At 40.8% G+C, this 20878-nt stretch overlaps 1 protein-coding gene and 1 pseudogene across 2 annotated transcripts in view; one reads left to right on the top strand and one right to left on the bottom strand.

Annotated features, from left to right (window-relative positions):
• The window catches only part of GABRG3 (gamma-aminobutyric acid type A receptor subunit gamma3), a 675209-nt gene that overhangs the window by 366536 nt on the left and 287795 nt on the right, over positions 1 to 20878 (bottom strand). The gene's annotated exons all lie outside the window — the stretch shown is intronic.
• LOC112907113 (glyceraldehyde-3-phosphate dehydrogenase-like) lies at positions 14301 to 15527 on the top strand (annotated as a pseudogene).

Consider the following 20878-nt stretch of genomic DNA (forward strand, 5'->3'; position numbering starts at 1 on the left):
ACCACATCTTCTTTATCCATTCATCTTTCCATGGACACCGAGGCTCCTTCCACAGTTCGGCTATTGTGGACATTGCGGCTAGAAACATCGGGGTGCAGGGGTCCCAGCGTTACATTGCATCTGTATCTTTGGGGTAAATCCCCAGCAGTGCAATTGCTGGGTCATAGGGAACATCTATTTTTAACCCTTTGAGGAACCTCCACACAGTTTTCCAGAGTGGCTACACCAGTTCACATTCCCACCAACAGTGTAAGAGGCTTCCCTTTTTCTGGCATCCTCTCCAACATTTGTGGTTTCCTGCCTTGTTAATTTTCCCCATTCTCACTGGTGTGAGGTGGTATCTCATTGTGGTTTGGAATTGTATTTCCCTGATGGCAAGTGATGCGGAGCATTTTCTCATGTGCGTGTTGGCCATGTCTATGTCTTCCTCTGTGAGATTTATGTTCATGTCTTTTGCCCATTTCATGATTGGTTTGTTTGTTTCTTTGGTGTTGAGTTTAATAAGTTCTTTATAGATCTTGGATACCAGCCCTTTATCTGTACGTCATTTACAAATGTCTTCTTCCATTCTGTAGGTTGTCTTTGAGTTGTGTTGACTGTATCCTTTGCTGTGCGAAAGCTTCTTATCTTGATGAAGTCCCAATAGTTCATTTTTGCTTTTGTTTCTTTTGCCTTCGTGGATGTATCTTGCAAGAAGTTACTGTGGCCGAGTTCAAAAAGGGTGTTGCCTGTGTTTTCCTCTAGGATTTTGATGGAATCTTGTCTCATATTTAGATCCTTCATCCATTTTCAGTTTATCTTTGTGTATGGTGCAAGAGAGTGGTCTAGTTTCATTCTTCTGCATGTGGATGTCCAATTTTCCCAGCACCATTTACTGAAGAGACTTTCTTCCAGTGGACTCAGCCATTAGAAATGACAAATCCCGCCATTTGCTTCAACGTGGATGGAACTGGAGGGTATTATGCTGAGTGAAGTAAGTCAATCGGAGAAACACAAACATTATATGGTCTCATTCATTTGGGGAATATAAATAATAGTGAAAGGGAATAGAGGGGAAGGGAGAAGAAATGGGTAGGAAATATCAGAAAGGGAGACAGAGGGGATCCCTGGGTGGCGCAGCGGTTTGGCGCCTGCCTTTGGCCTAGGGCGCGATCCTGGAGACCCGGGATCGAATCCCACATCGGGCTCCCGGTGCATGGAGCCTGCTTCTCCCTCTGCCTATGTCTCTGCCTCTCTCTCTCTCTCTGTATGACTATCATAAATAAATAATTTAAAAAAAGTAAAAAAAAAAAAAAAAAGAAAGAAAGGGAGACAGAACATGAGAGACTCCTAAGTCCGGGAAAAGAACTGGGGGTGGTGGAAGGGGAGGAGGGTGGAGGGTGGGGGTGAATGGGTGGCGGGCACTGAGGGGGGCACTTGACAGGATGAGCACTGGGTGTTATTCTGTATGTTGGCAAATTGAACACCAATAAAAAATAAATTTATTATTAAAAAAAATAAAAGACTGCCACTACAAGCCCTCGGTGGCAACCCTGCTGGGACCCCTCTCTCTTCTGAGAGCTTTCTCTGTATCTTTGCTTAATAAACTTCTATCCCTTTGCTCACTCTCCTGTGTCCCTGAGATTCATTTTTTGACTCTGTGAGACAAAAACCTAGCTCTTCCTTATCAACATTATATAGTATAATGATATAAATATAATATAAATAATATTCTAAATTCCCCACACAATTAGGTAATTTGTAATGATCAGTGTATTCCAAGGCAGAATCAAAATATTTCCTGTTACTGGCAGAAAGAAATATTTGAATTTTCAAATTCGAGGGATCTGCTCATTAAATAATGTAAATTTCCTTGCAGGAACTGGCTCTGTGTTCAGTTAGGATAGAGCAACTCAAAAGCTGTTTATGGATAGACTGTGTGCAATTTGACCTATTATCATCCAAAACATTTTTTTTTTAAGTTCAGTATCAAAATTTATTCTCCTCATCACAAAGCTCTTTTAAGTGCTATAAGAAAATGGACTTTACTGGTTCAAATTTTATCATTTACTTACCTTTGGGAAGTTCTATTTTTAAAAAAATTTGCATGGAAAAAAGTAATCCTTTATCTACCTAATAACTTTTCAAAACATTCTTTAATAATTCAAGTCTTTCTATCCTTCCTTATTAACACATTTATCACAATTTCTCAATACATAAATGGTAAATTCTATCACATTAAAAAATTACTTTAAATAGATAACAAAAATAAAATAAAATAAAATAAAATAAAATAAAATAAAATAAAATATAAATTAAGTTTTTCTTTGTATTTTTTCCTAGGAGACATCTTGCAAGGCTAAGGTGTCCTGACCCATCAACCCTTAGGTAGCATTCTCAGCCAATTCCCTTCCCTGGGCATCAGCTTCACCTTTACAAAATAAGGAGATAAACAAAACCATCTCAAAGATTCCTTACAAATCAACAATTCCTTAATTCTCTAATTGACTAGCCCTAAGATAGCTATCTATGACGTGACAGTCACTCATTTTACTAATTTTAATGTGAGTACTGACAATATAGAATATAGCTTATGATGAAATTATCTTGATTTCCTGAAACACAATGGATTAACCCTTAATCCATTAAATACTAAATTAATTTTTCTTGAAGCATTGATGCAAGAAAATACAAATTGAACAAAATTTAAAAATAAAATATATGATATAAAAATATTATTTTATTACATTAAAATAAAATACATAAAAATAAAAAATATAATTTTTATTACATTAAATCTTCATATCTAAAAGTCAAGCTTGGATTCCTGATTTATGTCATAAGAGATATATTTTATATATTTGGTCAACTTGATGAAATCAATTTTATCCATAGTTTTTCCTCAAATCTTTTAGATTTTTTTTTTTTTTTTGGAAAACATAACTATCAGAGATATAGAGTGTTCAAGGAGAATGTGTGTGAAGCATGAAAACAAAAAGGCAACCTGTGAATTATTTAATTTGCTCCCATATTTCTTCAGGCCACACCAGGCCAAGATTTAAACTGCAGTCACTAAATAATGTCACTTATGTTTCTTTTTTTTTTTTTTTTTTAATTTTTATTTATTTATGATAGGCACACACACACAGAGAGAGAGAGAGAGGCAGAGACACAGGCAGAGGGAGAAGCAGGCTCCATGCACCGGGAGCCCGACGTGGGATTCGATCCCAGGTCTCCAGGATCGCGCCCTGGGCCAAAGGCAGGCGCCAAACCGCTGCGCCACCCAGGGATCCCGTCACTTATGTTTCTATTTTTTTTTTTTTTTGTCCGCACTTTAAAGATTTCTAGTTCTCTGCAAGATCTCTTTTATACCATCTCCTTCTTGAGTGAGAATACCTGTAGATACAAAAGCAAGTACTGTCAGCTATCCTGTGACATAAACTTTTCTTATCTTTCCCTCTTTAGCATCGGGTCATCACACCAACTGTGGCAAGTAACACTGTAGCATTATGTGGCCCCGGGGACTCACTGAGTGCAAGAAAAAGCCACAACACCTTCCTAAAGGAGTGAGAAACAGAACTGCTTATCCCACTGAATCAGGGATATTTGGAGAGAATCATTCCTTAATAAAGGATAAAATGGGTTCAAGAACTAAGATAATTATCAGATATTAAAGAAGCACATTATATGATGACAAAAAAAGATCAATTCACTAAGAAGATAGTGATTCTAAATAAGCATTCCCAAAACACAACTATAAAATATATGCAACAAAAAGACTAGCAAGAGAAATCAACAAGTCCGCAAATACAGTTGAAGGCTTTAACACCACATTCTTGCCAGCACTATCAGACACAAAATGAAGAAGATACAGAATAACTGGACAACACCATCAACTAACCAAATTTCATTGCTATCTATAGGACACTCAACCCAATGAGAGAAGATAATGCTACAGAGTTCTATATCATGAATCTGTTTATCATTTTAGCTGCATATTACATGCTGAGTTCTAGGACTACACTGAGGAATGATCCAATGAGAGAGAGCATAGCAGTTCCTAGGCCAGGAGCTATCTATCCAGGAAAAAGATAAGGAGGGATGGAATTAAGACCGTGGCAGTGAGGATAAGCCTCAAAGGAAAGACTCTCCCTTACATGAATACCTGATTCCCTGATTAAAATATACTGTGGCATGTTTCTTCTATTCTTTACCATGGAATTCCTTATAATACTTCTATTGTTTGAGGTGAGATTTTATATTTCTGAGTAGTCATTCAGGAACTTCCTTCTCAAAGCACTCAAGCTCTGTGTACTCCTTGAATTACTGATGATTCTTCTCCATTTTTCCAAACATTGAAGTACAAACTGCACCTTTTCTATCTAAAATCAGGGGGATCCCTGGATGGCTCAGTGGTTTAGTGCCTGCCTTCGAACCAGGGCATAGCCCTGGGGTCTCAGGATTGAGTCCCACATCAGGCTCCCTGCATGGAGCCTGCTTCTCCTTCTGCCTGTGTCTCTGCCTCTCTTTCTCTCTCCATGTCTCTCATGAATAAATAAATAAAACCCTTAAAAAATACATAAATAAAATCATTTCAACCAGATTCTTCCAGTGATTGGGAAGATTTGATTCAAATGCTATTCTCCTTTCCATGGCCACACAGTTGCCTTCTTTCTTATTATTGCTTTCTTTCACATGTAGCGGACTTCTCTTGGTCTCCATCTCTCCCTCAGAACACAGCCTCAAAGGGCATGTCCCTGTGTCAATACTTGTGGAAAGAATACAGTTGTTTGAAGCTTTCCAAACGGAAAGGAGAATAGACAGACCAGCCAACCCCAGAGAAAGAAGATGTCAGGAGATTCAGTCAGGTTGAACTATCACAGGTTTCAGGCTTGGAAGGAGTAACTATTTCGTTAGACTTTGTATATCCTAAAGTAAGTATAACACCACCATGCATTTAAAAGGTATATACATACATATCAGGTCAAGTCAAATGAAGATTTTAGGAAACGTTTGAGGAGTGAATAAAAGTTGAATGTGAAGTTCATTTTGCTTGCACATTTACCTGGTGTGTAAAGTATAAGATTAGTATTGTGTTCTGTGATCTCTTATGACTGCCTATTTTTAAAATGAATTATTTTTAAGCAAATAAAGTTCCCAAATGAATTTATTAACTTATCATATATTTTTCAAGATCCTACTATGTGCCAAGCAGTGTGTAATTGACACAGGGGTAAGTAGGGTGCCCTCTCAGTTGTCTGGGAGCTTCAATCTAGTGCCAGAAGCCGGCCGTAATGCATAATTAGGATTATACGTAAATGTATCAATAGAGACAGGTAGAAACTACCATTTGAGATAAAATAAGGCAAGATGTCTACAGATGTAACAAGTGACCTCTTGCCAAATATAAGCCAACCTGCCTTGATAACAGACAGGATGGAATCCATTTTTTCTCTCAAACTCCTTCACTATTGAAAGAGACAAAGATTCTGTAGCTAGAAATAAGAGCAGGAAAAAAAGCAGCTTAAATGTCTGTTCCTTCTCTGGTTATATCACCTCTGTCATCATAATATTAATAGCTTACATAATTAATAAATTACATATCTATGCTACATGTCATTAATGTCTTATCATTTCTCACTTAGGAAAAACAAATACTTTTATGTTTTCTATTCTGATTTTTTTTTACTGAATGACTGAAAATCCAAATCATGATGTAGAGAGGGCAGGATGGCAGAGGAGTGGGGTCTCCAAGTCACCTGTCCCCACCAACTTACCTAGATAACTTTCAAATCATCCTGAAAAACCTTCGAATTCGACCTGAGATTCGAAGAGAGAACAGCTGGAACGCTACAGAGAGAAGGGTTTTCGCTTCTAACAAGGTAGGAAGACGGAAAAATAAATAAATAAATAAAAAAGCATCCAGCGGGGGAGGGGCCCTTGCGAGGACCCGGGCTAAGGCCGCGCAGCGAGAGCCCCAGGACAGGAAAGCCCAGGCCCTGAGAAGCAGGAACTTTAATAATCCGCCTGGGACTCTTCCCGGACGCAAAGGCGCTTAGCAGGGAGCTCGGGCAGAGCGCAGGAGGGCGGTGGAGCCTCCAGGCTCCCGGAGCCACTAACGAGGCAGCCGCCCGGGGAGAGCACGCCCCCCCCGCCCCCCGCCCCAACCCCCCCCCCCCCCCCGGCGGCCGAGCTCGGGGGGAAGGGCTGCAACGAGCCTGGCGGGGCCTCGGGAAGCTCCGGCGGCGGCTGGGGCGGAGGGGGCTGGTCCCCGCTGCCTTCCGGAGCCGCGCCCGGGAGCGCGATTGCAGCAGCGCAGGCCCCAGAGCCCAGAGCCCCGGGACACAGCCCAGGACCCTGCGCTTCCCCCGGGACAGGCGGGGGTGGGGAGGGCACAGGACAGCGAGGACGCTCCTGCTGCCGGGCGCCCCCAAGCTGTGCAGATCAGCACCCGCAACCCCCCGGAGCACCCAGGCCAGTGCAACTGGGAGACTGTAGGAGTCACTGCAGGAGCTGACTCCAGGGCTGGAGAGCTGGCAGCAGCCAGTGTTGTTGTTCCTCCTGTGTCACCCTGTGCCTGGGATGGAGCAGGGCTACCAGGGAACAGGGGCCTCATGGGATAAACACCTCTCACTAAGCTGTGCACCTGGCAGGGGGTGGGGCAGCTCCCCCAGGTGCACACACCTGAGAGTCAGCACAGCAGACCCTCACCCAGAAGACCAGCAGGAAGGACAGGGGAAGAGCAAGTTCTTGACCCAGCAGCACTGAAAAGCTCCAGGGAAAGTCGAGGGATTTACAGTATATAGCACCAGAGGGTACCCCTCCTTTTTTTTCTTTTTCCAGTACAACTCATTTTTATGTCAGATTGTAAATACCCAATTTTTCTTTCTCTTTTCCCACCTTAACTACAATATTTTACCACCTCTTCATTTTTTAAGATTATTCCTTTTTGACTTTCATATTTCTACAAATATATGTCCTAGATATACTTTCCACTTCTAGATTCCCTTCAACATACTCAACTTAATTTGGGGAGATATACAAGATTTTTTTTGTTTTCTTTTGTGTTTTTTCTTTACTCTGCCTCATTTTGTTCTACAATGGCAGAAGTTAATACCTTCTAAAACATGACTAGTATGCACCTAAAACTATGTGGTATACTGTGCTGGTTCATCTGTGAGATTCCTCACTCCAATTTTGCACCTCTCTTTTATCTCATTTATGTTTTGGTTGTCAATGTTGGAGCTATCAACAAGTATTTCTGGTTTATATAAATTTGGGAATAGGCATCTAATAACATACGGATAACAAAGAATTTAATATACTCAGAAACAAGAGGATCACCCTAAAACCCCTCAGATAGACTACATTCTCCCTCCATTACAACTTTGTCACCACCACTATCTCCCAGTTCCCTGCTTCCCCCCCACCCCGTTTTTTTTTCTTCTTTTTTCTGTTTCTTCACTTTCTTTCTCTCTCTCTGCTTGTTTAGGATTCCTGGCCTTTTACTTTTTACTGATTTGTTTTAAAATTTGTTTTTCACTTCAGTGGTTATTTTATTTCATTTTGTTCTGATCCTTGTTTTCAATTTCTGGTCTCTGACCTTGGCAGAATCATAAGGTGAAATTTACTAGTTTGTGGTGGATATTCTTGGTGCGGCCCGCTCATACAGCCACTCTGCAAGGACCAAAATGACTAAAAAGAAAAACTCACCAAAAAAGAAAGAATCAGAAACAGTAATTTTTGCCACAGAGTTACAGAATTTGGATTACAATTCGATGTCAAAAATACAGCATCCATTCCTCATCAAAAATCTTCAGAGTGTAGGGATAGAGGGAACATTCCTCAGCATCTGAAGCCTTTTACAAAAAGCCCACAGCAAATATCATTCTCAGTGGGGAAGCACTGGGAGCCTTTCCCCTAAAATCAGGAACAAGACAGGAATGTCCACTCTCACCACTGTTATTCAACATAGTACTGGAAGTCCTAGCCTCAGCAATCAGACAACAAAAAGATATTAAAGGCATTCAAATTGGCAAAGAAGGAGTCAAACTTGCCCTCTTTGCAGATGACATGATACTGTACATTGAAAACCCAAAAGACTCACCCCCAATATTGCTAGAACTCATACAGCAATTCGGCAGTGTGGCAGGATACAAAATAAATGCCCAGAAGTCAGTGGCATTTCTCTACACTAACAATGAGACTGAAGAAAGAGAAATTAAGGAGTCAATTCCATTTACAATTGCACCCAAAAGCATAAGATACCTAGGATTAAACCTAACCAAAGAGGTAAAGGATCTATGCCTAAAAACTACAGAACGCTTCTGAAAGAAATAGAGAAAGACACAAAGAGATTGAAAAATATTCCATGCTCATGGATTGGAAGAATTAATAATGTGAAAATGTCAATGTTACCTAGGGCAATTTACACGTTTAATGCAATCCCTGGCAAAATACCATGGACTTTCTTCAGAGAGTTGGAAGAAATTATTTTAAGATTTGTGTGGAATCAGAAAAGACCCTGAAGAGCCAGGGGAATATTAAAAAAGAAAACCATAACTGGTGTCATCACAATGCCGGATTTCAGGCTGTACTACAAAGCTGTGGTCATCAAGACAGTGTGGTACTGGCACAAAAACAGACACATAGATCAATGGGACAGAATAGAGAATCCACTAGTGGACCCTCAACTTTATGGTCAACTAATATTTGATAAAGGAGGAAAGACTATCCACTGGAAGAAAGACAGTCTCTTCAATAAATGGTGCTGGGAAAATTGGACATCCACATGCAGAAGAATGAAACTAGACCACTCTCTTGCACCATACACAAAGATAAACTCAAAATGGATGAAAGATCTAAATGTGAGACAAGAGTCCATCAAAATCCTAGAGGAGAACACAGGCAACACCCTTTTTGAACTCGGCCACAGTAACTTCTTGCAAGATACATCCATGAAGGCAAAAGAAACAAAAGCAAAAATGAACTATTGGGACTTCATCAAGATAAGAAGCTTCTGAACAGCAAAAGATACAGTCAACAAAACTCAAAGACAACCTACAGAATGAGAGAAGATATTTGCAAATGACGTATCAGATAAAGGGCTAGTTTCCAAGATCTATCAAGAACTTATTAAACTCAACAGAAAAGAAACAAACAATCCAATCATGAAATAGGCAAAAGACCTGCACAGAAATCTCACAGAGGAAGACATGGACATGGCCAACAAGCACATGAGAAAATGCTCTGCATCACTTGCCATCAGGGAAATACGAATCAAAACCACAATGAGATACCACCTCACCCCAGTGAGAATGGGGAAAATTAACAAGGCAAGAAACCACAAATGTTGGAGAGGATGTGGAGAAAGGGTCACCCGCTTGTACGGTTGGTGGGAATGCAAACTGGTCCAGCCACTCTGGAAAACTGTATGGAGGTTCCTCAGAAAGTTAAAAATAGAACTGCCCTACGACCCAGCAATTGCACTGCTGGGGATTTACCCCAAAGAAACAGACCCAGTGAAAGATAGAGACACCTGCACCCCAATGTTTATAGCAGCAATGTCCACAATCGCCCAACTGAGAAAGGAGCCTTGGTGTCCATCGAAAGGTGAATGGATGAAGAAGATGTGGTATATGTATTCAATGGACTATTACTCAGCCATTAGAAATTATAAATACCCACCATTTGTTTCAACAGGGTTAGAATTGGAGGGTATTATGCTGATTGAGGTAAGTCATTCACAGTAGGACAAACATTATATGGTCTCATTCATTCGGGGCATGTAAAATATAGTGAATGGGATTAAAGGGGAAAGGAAAGAAAATGGCAAAAATCAGAGACGGTGACAGAACATGAGAGACTCCTGACTCTAGGAAATGAATAAGACGTAGTGGAAGGGGGGCTGGGTGGGTTTTGGGGTGACTAGGTGACAGGCACTGAGGTGATGGGCACTTGACGGGTTGAGCACTGGGTGTTATGCTATATGTTGGCAAATCGAACTCCAAAAAAAAAAAAAAAAAAATATATATATATATATATATATATATATATATATATATAAAGAAAAAAAAAGAAAACAAATTATGATGTAGAACTTCAGATACTTAAAAAATTCAATGAATGTTGACAAAACTTTTGTCAAGAAAAATTAGCATATTTTTTCCAGGGGAATGGTGAGGTTCAGGGAAGTTAAATGAGTTTTCCTCTGTCTCAGTTTTTACTACAGAGCCTGTCGTCTGCTTTCCTTTGCACATCATATTACTGGTAACACACACACACATGCACACAGACACAGACGCACCTGAAAGCTCAGAAAACTATAGCTACCACATTACAGAAAACAAATTATAGGAAAACTCCAGTCTCAAAAATTCTTGAGTTACATATACATGTATAGAACTAAGTAGGGAGGAACAGGTTGTTCTGCTTTGACCTCTACCCATAACAAAATCTCCAAGGTAACTACAATTCATAGCTCTTTATGGATTAGTGGAAACACTTTATTATACACAAGGATGAATAAGTCATAAGGGAAAATTTAAGAGTTGAAGGCAGAAGTTAGAACGAAGGCTTGAGATTCTTCATTAGCAAAATGTAATATATGCTTTCAACATTTTGAAAAGTCACCTAATAAAGAGAAAAAGCACGCATATGTGATTTCTGTAATAAACTAATTTCTTTCCTGAGCAGTCTTTCTTCTCAAAAGCTATTAGAACTGAAAATACAACATTTTTCTTATATTTTGCTCCCATCATTATGGACTGTAACAAAGTAGAGGAAGGAAACAGGAATCATTTCTGTAGATAGCTAGTTAAATTATTTGCAGTTTGTAGGCTAATAATGAGTTTTATTTTTGTCTCCTTGGAAACTCCAGTCAAATCTTGATTATCCTGAGCATGAGAGGATTTTTTAGGCTTTTCTAAGTGCTCATAGTGTTTTCCTCTTGCTGCTCTGTTGGGTCCCAGCCAGTCTCTCCCAATGAGAAAAACAAGTGGGGGGTTCAGATGCTGCTTCCTCTTGGCCATATATGTGTGCATGTGAGAGAGAAAGACAGAAACTGACACAGGGACACAGGGAGAGAAAGATGTCACACACAGTGTCCTGGTGTCTGTTCTTAAATATATAGATGATACTTTTATTTATCTTTTTTATCTATCATGACCTGTATATAAGGAAAATTGACCACAATTCTATTTTTTCATGATTTGGATCTCAAGAGTCACTTGGCAAATATTTGGGAAATATTTTCATGGAATTCTAGATTTTTGTGAACAAGTTTTTTTTTTAAGATTTTATTTATTCACTCATGAGAGACAGAGAGAGAGAGAGAGAGGGGCAGAGGCACAGGCAGAGGGAGAAGCAGGCTCCATGCAGGGAGCCCGACATGGGACTCGATCCTGGGTCTCCAGGATCCCCCCTGGGCTGAAGGCAGACCTAAACCACTGAGCCACCGGGGCTGCCCGTGAACAAGTTTAATTCCCATAGAAAGCAGGTGCCAAATTTGCTTCTAACTCTGTGTTTCTGAAATTAATTACCTTGAGTAAGATGACTGATCTTTTCTTATAAACTGCAGTTGTTAATAGGAAGAAAATAATAATGTGTGTCTATTCTTGTGTACAGCTTAGTTTGTCTTCTGATTTTCTGAGACCACAAAAATGACTTGTTTTGAGGACTTCCAGTTCTGGACAAGGCAAAATATACTTACACCCTTACTTATTTTTTTTAAATCTCTCCTACTGAGCACAGCTAGAAATCCTAAAAACCATAGATGACTCTGAAAGGTAAGGAGAAGATGTCAGATCAACTTGGGATCCCAGGAGTTAAGAACCAATACAGTGGTAAATTCTCTGAATTTCCTTTTCTGTCCCCAAATCCCAAACATGGTTTGGAAAAGCCTCTGACCTGGAAATGCCAATAAGCACAGACAAAAAAATATCCCCAAGAAATTCTGCTTCTGTTTGCCAAAAGATGAGGGAAGGGGAAGCCAAATAAGACAGAAATCTTTTTGATAACACATATCCCACTCAATCAGAGCATCAGGAAAAAATTAATGACCTGTCCCTAACCTTATCAACAAATGTCTGTTAACAACAAAGTGCTCCAACCCCTCCAAAGTGCCAGCAGAAGCTAAGTGAGAATCCTGGATGTCCACTCCACCCAGTAGGAGGAAGAGCTTCTGGTTTCCTCAACAGGATGATGTTGGTAGGGGCTGAATGGGCAGCCTGGGCTTTCTTCAAAGCTCAGACATACAAAGTGCTCCTCTATCTCTCTGAGTGGGATATTGGAGGGAGCCAAACATGCAGCCTGGACTTTCACCCTCACCCACTGATAACCAAGCACCCCTACCACCAGGGTGTCTGAAGATGAGTGTAAAGCCTGGACTTCCATCTCCAGCACCCTGCAGTAAGGACTTGGTTCCTCTCTTTCCCTGACAGCACTGTTTCAAAGAACAATTGATAGAAGATCCAGTGTTTCATAACATAATTAATAACAGGTTAAAAGTGAAAATCACTCGTAATACCAAGAACCAGGAAAATTTCAACTTGAATGGGATAAACAATCAACAGAAACCAACAACCAGATGACAAAGTGTCAGAATTATCTTAAAAGAATTTTATGCAGCCATCATAAAAAATGCTTTCGTGAGCAATTGAGAACATGGTTGATATAAGTGAAAATATTGAAAATCACAAAAAAATAGATGATAAAGTAGAAACAAATGGAAACTTTAGAACAACAACCAAAGAACCCCACAGTAAATAATATAAAATTCCCATTGGAGGGGCTTAGTAGAAGAATGGAGATAACAGAGTAAGGAATCAGTGGACTTGAAAATAGATAAACAGAAATTACTCAGTCTGAATAACAGAGAGAATGCACTGAAAAAAAATAAACAAACAAGCAGGACATTAGAGACACTTGTACTATAAGATGTGACATTCATGACATTAGAGTCAAGAAAGGAGAAAAGAGAACAGAGTAAAAAAAGTACTTAAACAAATAATAAATCAAACTTCCTAGATTAGGTAAAAGACATTAACCTACATATTAAGGAAGATGAATAAACTCTAAACAGGGTAAATCCAAAGTAATTCATACCAAAGCACATTATGATCAAACTTCTGAAAATAAAGGACAAAGAAAAACATTGAAAGAAGCTAGAGAGAAACAAGCATTACATATGTAAAACAAGTATTTGAATGATAGTAGGTTTCTCACCAGAAATATAAATAAGGAAAAGGCATATATATTGAAAATATGTATTATGAAGCATTAATCAAAAGAAAGTATAAGATTAAAAAAAGACTTCAGAGCAAAGAAAATTACTAGAGACAGAGAAAGACATCACCTAATGTCTTGGTAATGAAATGGTCAGCCTACCAAGAAGACAAAGCAATCTAAATGTGTAGGCTCAAACAACATAGATTCAAAGTACGTGAAACAAAACTTATAAAACTGGAAAAAGTAACACACATCCACTGCTATAATTGGAGACATCAACATCTCCTTTCAACACTGATAGAACAACTGGTCAAAAAATGAGTATGGACATAAACGGACTAAACATGATCATCAATCAACAGATTTGAATTGGCACCTGAAGAACTCTACCACCATCAACAAAATACATATTTTTAAAGCAGCTATCAAATATTCATCTGAATATATCACATCCTGAATCACAAAACAAACTTTAACAAATATAAAAGGGTTAAAGGCATATAGGGTTTGTTTTCTAACTACAATGAACTGAAACTAAAATGCATTAATAAAAAAAAAATAGGAAAACATCCAAATATTTGGAAATTATGCAACACACTTCTAAAAACTCCATAGGTCAGAGAGTAAGTCACAAAAGAAGTCACATATACATTCATCTGAATAAAAATAAAAATAAAACACATTAAACTTTGTAAGACACAAATAGAGGCACCCGGGTGGCCCAGTCAGTTAGTGTCTGACTCTGTTTTGGCTCAGTCATGATCTCAGGACCCTGAGATTGAGCCCTATGTTAGACTCCCTGCCCAGGGTGAAATGTGCTTAAGACTCTTTCTCCAAACCCCTCTACCCCTCCCCTTCTAAAATAAATAAACAAATATTTAAGAAAAAAAAAACTTGTAAGATACAATTAAAGTAGTGCTGAGAGGGAAATTCACAGAACAAAAATGTTAACATTACAAAAGAGAAAAGTTCTCAAATCAATAATCAAAGCTCTCACCATAAGAACTTTGTAAAATGATAGGAAAACAATCCCAAATAAAGCAGAAGGGAAGAAAAAGAAACCAGCAGAAATCAGTGAAATTAAGATAAAATTAATGGAGGAAAAAAATAGTACTTTGACAAGATCAACGAAGTTCACAAAAGTTTATAGAGAGACAAGGAAGTCACAAATTACCACTATCAGCAATGAAACAGTGAATATCAGCTCTCTGCTCCTCCCTGTTCGACAGACACCTGCATCTTCTGGTGCAGGGCCAGCGTGTCCCCAAGACACGATAGTGAAGATCGGACTGAACGGATTTGGCCGTATTGGGCGCCTGGTCACCAGGGCTGCTTTTAACTCTGGCAAAGTGGATAGTGTCGCCATCAGTGACCCCTTCATTGATCTCAACCACATGGTGTGTATGTTCCAGTATGATTCTACCCACGGCAAATGCCACAGCACAGTCAAGGCTGAGAACGGGAAACTTGTCATCAATGGGAAGTCCATCTCCATCTTCCAGGAGCAAGATCCCGCCAACATCAAATGGGGTGATGCTGGTGCTGAGTATGTTGTGGAGTCCACTGGGGTCTTCACCACAATGGGGAAGGCTGGGGCTCACCTGAAGGGCGGGGCCAAGAGGGTCATCATCTCTGCTCCTTCTGCCGATGCCGCCATGTTTGTGATGGGCATGAATCGTGAGAAGTATGACAACTCCCTCAAGATTGTCAGCTATGCCTCCTGCACCACCAACTGCTTGGCTACTGTAGCCAAAGTCATCCATGACCACTTTGGCATTGTGGAGGGCCTCATGACCACCGTCCATGCCATCACTGCCACCCAGAAGACCGTGGATGGCCCCTCTGGAAAGCTGGCATGAGGGCCGATGGGCTGCCCAGAACATCATCCGTGTTTCCACTGGCAACACCAGGGCTGTGGGCAAGGTCATCCCTGAGCTGAACGGGAAGCTCACTGGCATGGCCTTCCGTGTCCCCACCCCCAACGTGTCAGTTGTGGATCTGAACTGCCGCCTGGAGAAAGCTGCCAAATATGACAGCATCAAGAAGGTAGTGAAGCAGGCATCGGAAGGCCCCCTCAAGGGCACCCTGGGCTACACTGACGACCAGGTTGTCTCCTGTGACTTCAACAGTGACACGCACTCTTCCACCTTCGACGCTGAGGCTGACATTGCCCTCAATGACCACTTCCTCAAGCTCATTTCCTGGTATGAAAATGAATTCGGCTATAGGAACCAGGTGGTGGACCTCATGGTCCACATGGCCTCCAAGGAGTAAGAGCCTCCTGGACCACCAGCCCCAGCAAGAACAAGAGAAAGAGAGAGGCCCTCAGCTTCTGGGGAGTCCCTGCCCCAACTTAATCCCCCAACACATGGAGAATCTCCTGACCTCCAATTTACATCCCAGACTGCAAGGAAGGGGAGGGGTTTGGGGAGCCCTACCTTGTCATGTACCATCAATAAAGTATACTGTACCCAGTCAAAAAAAAAAAAAAAGAGGAGGAGGGGCAAGATGGTGGAAGAGTAGGGTCCCCAAGTCACCTGTCCCCACCAAATTACCCAAATAACCTTCAAATCATCCTGAAAATCTACGAATTCGGCCTGAGATTTAAAGAGAGAACAGCTGGAATGCTACAGTGAGAAGAGTTCGTGCTTCTATCAAGGTAGGAAAACGGGGGGAAAAGGATATAAAAGAAATAAAAAAACAAAAGGCCTCCAAGGGGGAGGAGCCCTGCGAGGAGCCGGGCTAAGGCCCGGGCGAGTCTTCCCAGGACAGGAGAGCCCCGTCCCGGAGAAGCAGGAGCTTCACCAACCTTCCCGGGTGGAAAGGCGCTCGCAGGGAGTTAGAGCAGGACCCCAGGAGGGCGGGGATGCCCTCAGGCTCCCTGGGACACTAACAGACACCTGCGCCCCAGGGAGAGCACGCCGAGCTCCCTAAAGGGCTGCAGCGCGCACAGCTGGACCCGGAGCAGCTCAGAGGGCCTCGGACGGCGGCTCCGCAGAGGGGGCTGCACAGCCGGGAGCTGGAATCCAACAGCGCAGGCCCGGGAGCACTGGGTGCCGGGGACACAGCCCAGGATCCGACCTCCCCCCAGGGACAGGCAGAGGTCGGAAGGACCCAGAACAGCAAGGACACTCCTGCCTGAGCTGAGCAGATCAGCGGCCCCGCCCCGGAGCATCCAGGCCCTGCAGACCGAGAGCTCCGTAGTTACTGCCGGAGCTGACTCCAAGGATCCAGAGCTGGCCGCCACCACTGGGGTTGTTCCTCCTGGGGCCTCACAGGATAAACTACCCCCACTGAGCCTCAGAGTGACCTCACCAGATAAACAGGTTAAACATCTTTCACTGAGCACTGCACCAGGGAGGGGGCAGAGCAGCTCCCCCAAGTGCTAACACCTGAAAATCAGCACAACAGGCGCCTCCCCCAGAAGACCAGCTAGACGGACAAGTTCCAGGGGAAGTCAAGGGACTTAAAGTATACAGAATCAGAAGATACATCCAGTGTTTCTTTTTTCTTGTTGTTTTTGTTTTTCTTTTGTTTTGTTTTGTTTTGTTTGCTTTTTGAATTCTATTTGCTTCCCCACCCTTTTTTCCTTTCTTTCTTTTTTTTTCTTTTTCTTCTCTTATTTTTCTTTTTTTCTTCCTTTTTACTCTTTTCTTTTTCTCTTTTCCTTCCTTCTTTCTCGCCTCTCTTTTTCTCCTTCTCCCAATACTTGTTTTTGGCCACTCTAAACTGAGCAAAATGACTAGAAGGAAAACCTCACCTCAAAAGAAAGAATCAGAAACAGTCCTCTCTCCCACAGAGTTACAGAATCTGGATTACAATTCAATGTTGGAAAGCCAATTCAGAAGCACTATTATACAGCTACTGGTGGCTCTAGAAAAAAGCATAAAGGACTCAAGAGACTTCATGACTGCAGAATTTAGATCTAATCAGGCAGAAATTAAAAATCAGTTGAATGAGATGCAATCCAAACTAGAAGTCCTAACAACAAGGGTTAACGAGGTGGAAGAATGAGTGAGTGACATAGAAGACTAGTTGATGGCAAAGAGGAAAACTGAGGAAAAAAGAGACAAACAATGAAAAGACCATGAGGAAAGATTAAGGGAAATAAACGACAGCCTGAAGAAGAAAAACCTACATTTAATTGGGGTTCCCGAGGGTGCCGAAAGGGCCAGAGGGCCAGAATATGTATTTCAACAAATCAGATCTAAAAACGTTCCTAATCTGGGAAGGGAAACAGGCATTCAGATCAAGGAAATAGAGAGATCCTCCCATTAAAATCAATAAAAACCATTCGACACGTCTACATTTAATAGTTAAGCTTGCAAATTCCAAGAAAAAGAGAAGAACCTTAAAGCAGCAAGAGACAAGAAATCCCTGACTTTTATGGGGAGGATATTAGGGTAACAGCAGACCTCTCCACAGAGACTTGGCAAGCCAGAAAGGATATATTCAGGATATATTCAGGGTCCTAAATGAGAACAACATGCAACCAAGAATACTTTATCCAGCAAGGCTCTCATTCAAAATGGAAGGAGAGATAAAGACCTTCCAAGACAGGCAGGAGCTGAAAGATTATGTGACCTCCAAACCAGCTCTGCAAAAAATTTTTAAGGGGGACTATTAAAATTCCCCTTTAAGAAGAAGTCCAGTGGAACAATCCACAAAAACAAGGACTGAATAGATATCATGATGACACTAAACTCATAGCTTTCAATAGTAACTCTGAACATGAACAGGCTTAATGCCCCAATCAAAAGGTGCAGGGTCTCAGACTGGATAAAAAAGCAGGACCCATCTATTTTATGTCTACAAGAGAATCATTTTAGACAGAAGGACACCTACAGCCTGAAAATAAAAGGTTGGAGAACCATTTACCATTCAAATGGTCCTCAAAAGAAAGCAGAGGTAGCCATTCTTATCTCAGATAAACTAAAATTTACCCCGAAGACTGTAGTGAGAGATGAAGAGGAACACTGTATCATACTTAAAGGATCTATCCAACAAGAGGACTTAACAATCCTCAATATATACACCCCTAATGTGGGAGCTGCCAAATTTATCAATCAATTAATAACCAAAATTAAGACATACTTAGATAATAATACACTTATACTTGGTGACTTCAATCTAGCACTTTCTACACTCGATAGGTCTTCTAAACACAACATCTCCAAAGAAACGAGAGATTAAATAATACACTGGAGCAGATGGATTTCATAGATATCTACAGAACTGTACATCCAAACTCAACTGAATACACATTCTTCTCAAGTGCACATGGAACTTTCTCCAGAATAGACCACATACTGGGTCACAAATCAGGTCTGAACTGATACCAAAAGATTGGGATCGTCCCCTGCATATTCTCAGACCATAATGCCTTGAAATTAGAACTAAATCACAACAAGAAGTTTGGAAGGACTTCAAACACGTGGAGGTTAAGGACCACCCTGCTAAAAGATGAAGGGGTCAACCAGGAGGTTAAGGAAGAATTAAAAAGATTCATGGAAACTAATGAAAATGAAGATACAACTGTTCAAAATATTTGGGATGCAGCAAAAGCAGTCCTGAGGAGGAAATACATCACAATACAAGCATCCATTAAAAACCTGGAAAGAACTCAAATACAAAAGCTAACCTTACACATAAAGGAGCTATAGAAAAAACAGCAAATAGATCCTACACCCAGAAGAAGAAGAGAGTTAATAAAGATTCGAGCAGAACTCAACGAAATTGAGACCAGAAGAACTGTGGAACAGATCAACAAAACCAGGAGTTGGTTCTTTGAAAGAATTAATAAGATAGATAAACTATTGGCCAGCCTTATTAAAAAGAAGAGAGAGGGGATCCCTGGGTGGTGCAGCGGTTCGGCGCCTGCCTTTGTCCCAGGGCGCGATCCTGGAGACCCGGGATCGAATCCCACGACAGGCTCCCGGTGCATGGAGCCTGCTTCTCCCTCTGTCTATGTCTCTGCCTCTCTCTCTCACTGTGTGCCTATCATAAATAAAAGATAAAAATTTAATATACATTTTTTTAAATTTAAAAAAGAAGAAGAAGAAGAGAGAGAAGACTCAAATTAATAAAATCCTGAATGAGAAAGGAGAGATCACTACCAACACCAAGGAAATACAAACGATTTTAAAAACATAATGTGAACAGCTATACACCAATAAATTAGGCAATCTAGAAGAAATGGATGCATTCCTGGAAAGCCACAAACTACCAAAACTGGAACAGGAAGAAATAGAAAACCTGAACAGGCCAATAACCAGGGAGGAAATTGAAGCAGTCATCAAAAACCTCCAAGACACAAGAGTCCAGGGCCACATGGCTTCCCAGGGGAATTCTATCAAACGTTTAAAGAAGAAACCATACCTATTCTACTAAAGCTGTTTGGAAAGAAAGAAACAGATGGAGTACTTCCAAATTCTATGAGGCCAGCAACACCTTAATTCCAAAACCAAAGACCCCACCAAAAAGGAGAATTACAGACCAATATCCCTGACGAACATGGATGCAAAAATTGTCAACAAGATGCTAGCCAATAGGATCCAATAATACATTAAGAAAATTATTCACCATGACCAAGTAGGATTTATCCCCGGAACACAAGGCTGGTTCAACACTTGTAAAACAATCAATGTGATTCATCATATCAGCAAGAGAAAAACCAAACACCATATGATCCTCTCATTAGATGCAGAAAAAGTATTTGACAAAATACAGCATCTATTCCTGATCAAAACTCCTCAGAGTGTAGGGATAGAGGGAACATTCCTCAACATCTTAAAAGCCATCTATGAAAAGCCCACAGCAAATATCATTCTCAATGGGGAAGCAATGGGAGCCTTTCCCCTAAGATCAGGAATAAGACAAGGATGTCCACTCTCACCACTGCTATTCAACATAGTACTGGAAGTCCTAGCCTCAGCAATCAGACAACAAAAATACATTAAGGCATTCAAATTGGCAAAGAAGAAGTAAAACTCTCCCTCTTCGCCAATGACATGATACTCTACGTAGAAAACCCAAAAGCCTCCACCCCAAGATTGCTAGAACTCATACAGCAATTTGGTAGCGTGGCAGGATACAAAATCAATGCCCAGAAATCAGTGGCATTTCTATACACTAACAATGAGACTGAAGAAAGACAAATTAAAGAGTCAATCCCATTTACAATTGCACCCAAAAGCATAAGATACCTAGGAATAAATTTAACCAAAGAGGTAAAGGATCTATACCCTAAAAACTATAGAACACTTCTGAAGGAAATTGAGGAAGACACAAAGAGATGGAAAAATATTCCCTGCTCATGGATTGGCAGAATTAATATTGTGAAAATGTCAATGTTACCCAGGGCAATTTACACGTTTAATGCAATCCCTATCAAAATACCATGGACTTTCTTCAGAGAGTTAGAACAAATTATTTTAAGATTTGTGTGGAATCAGAAAAGACCCCAAATAGCCCGGGAAATATTATAAAAGAAAACCATAGCTGGGGGCATCACAATGCCAGATTTCAGGCTGTACTACAAAGCTGTGGTCATCAAGACAGTGTGGTACTGGCACAAAACAGACACAGAGATCAATGGAACAGAATAGAGAACCCAGAAGTGGACCCTGAACTTTATGGTCAACTAATATTTGATAAAGGAGGAAAGACTATC

Source organism: Vulpes vulpes, chromosome 14 (assembly GCF_048418805.1).
Source record: "Vulpes vulpes isolate BD-2025 chromosome 14, VulVul3, whole genome shotgun sequence".
NCBI lineage: Eukaryota > Metazoa > Chordata > Mammalia > Carnivora > Canidae > Vulpes > Vulpes vulpes.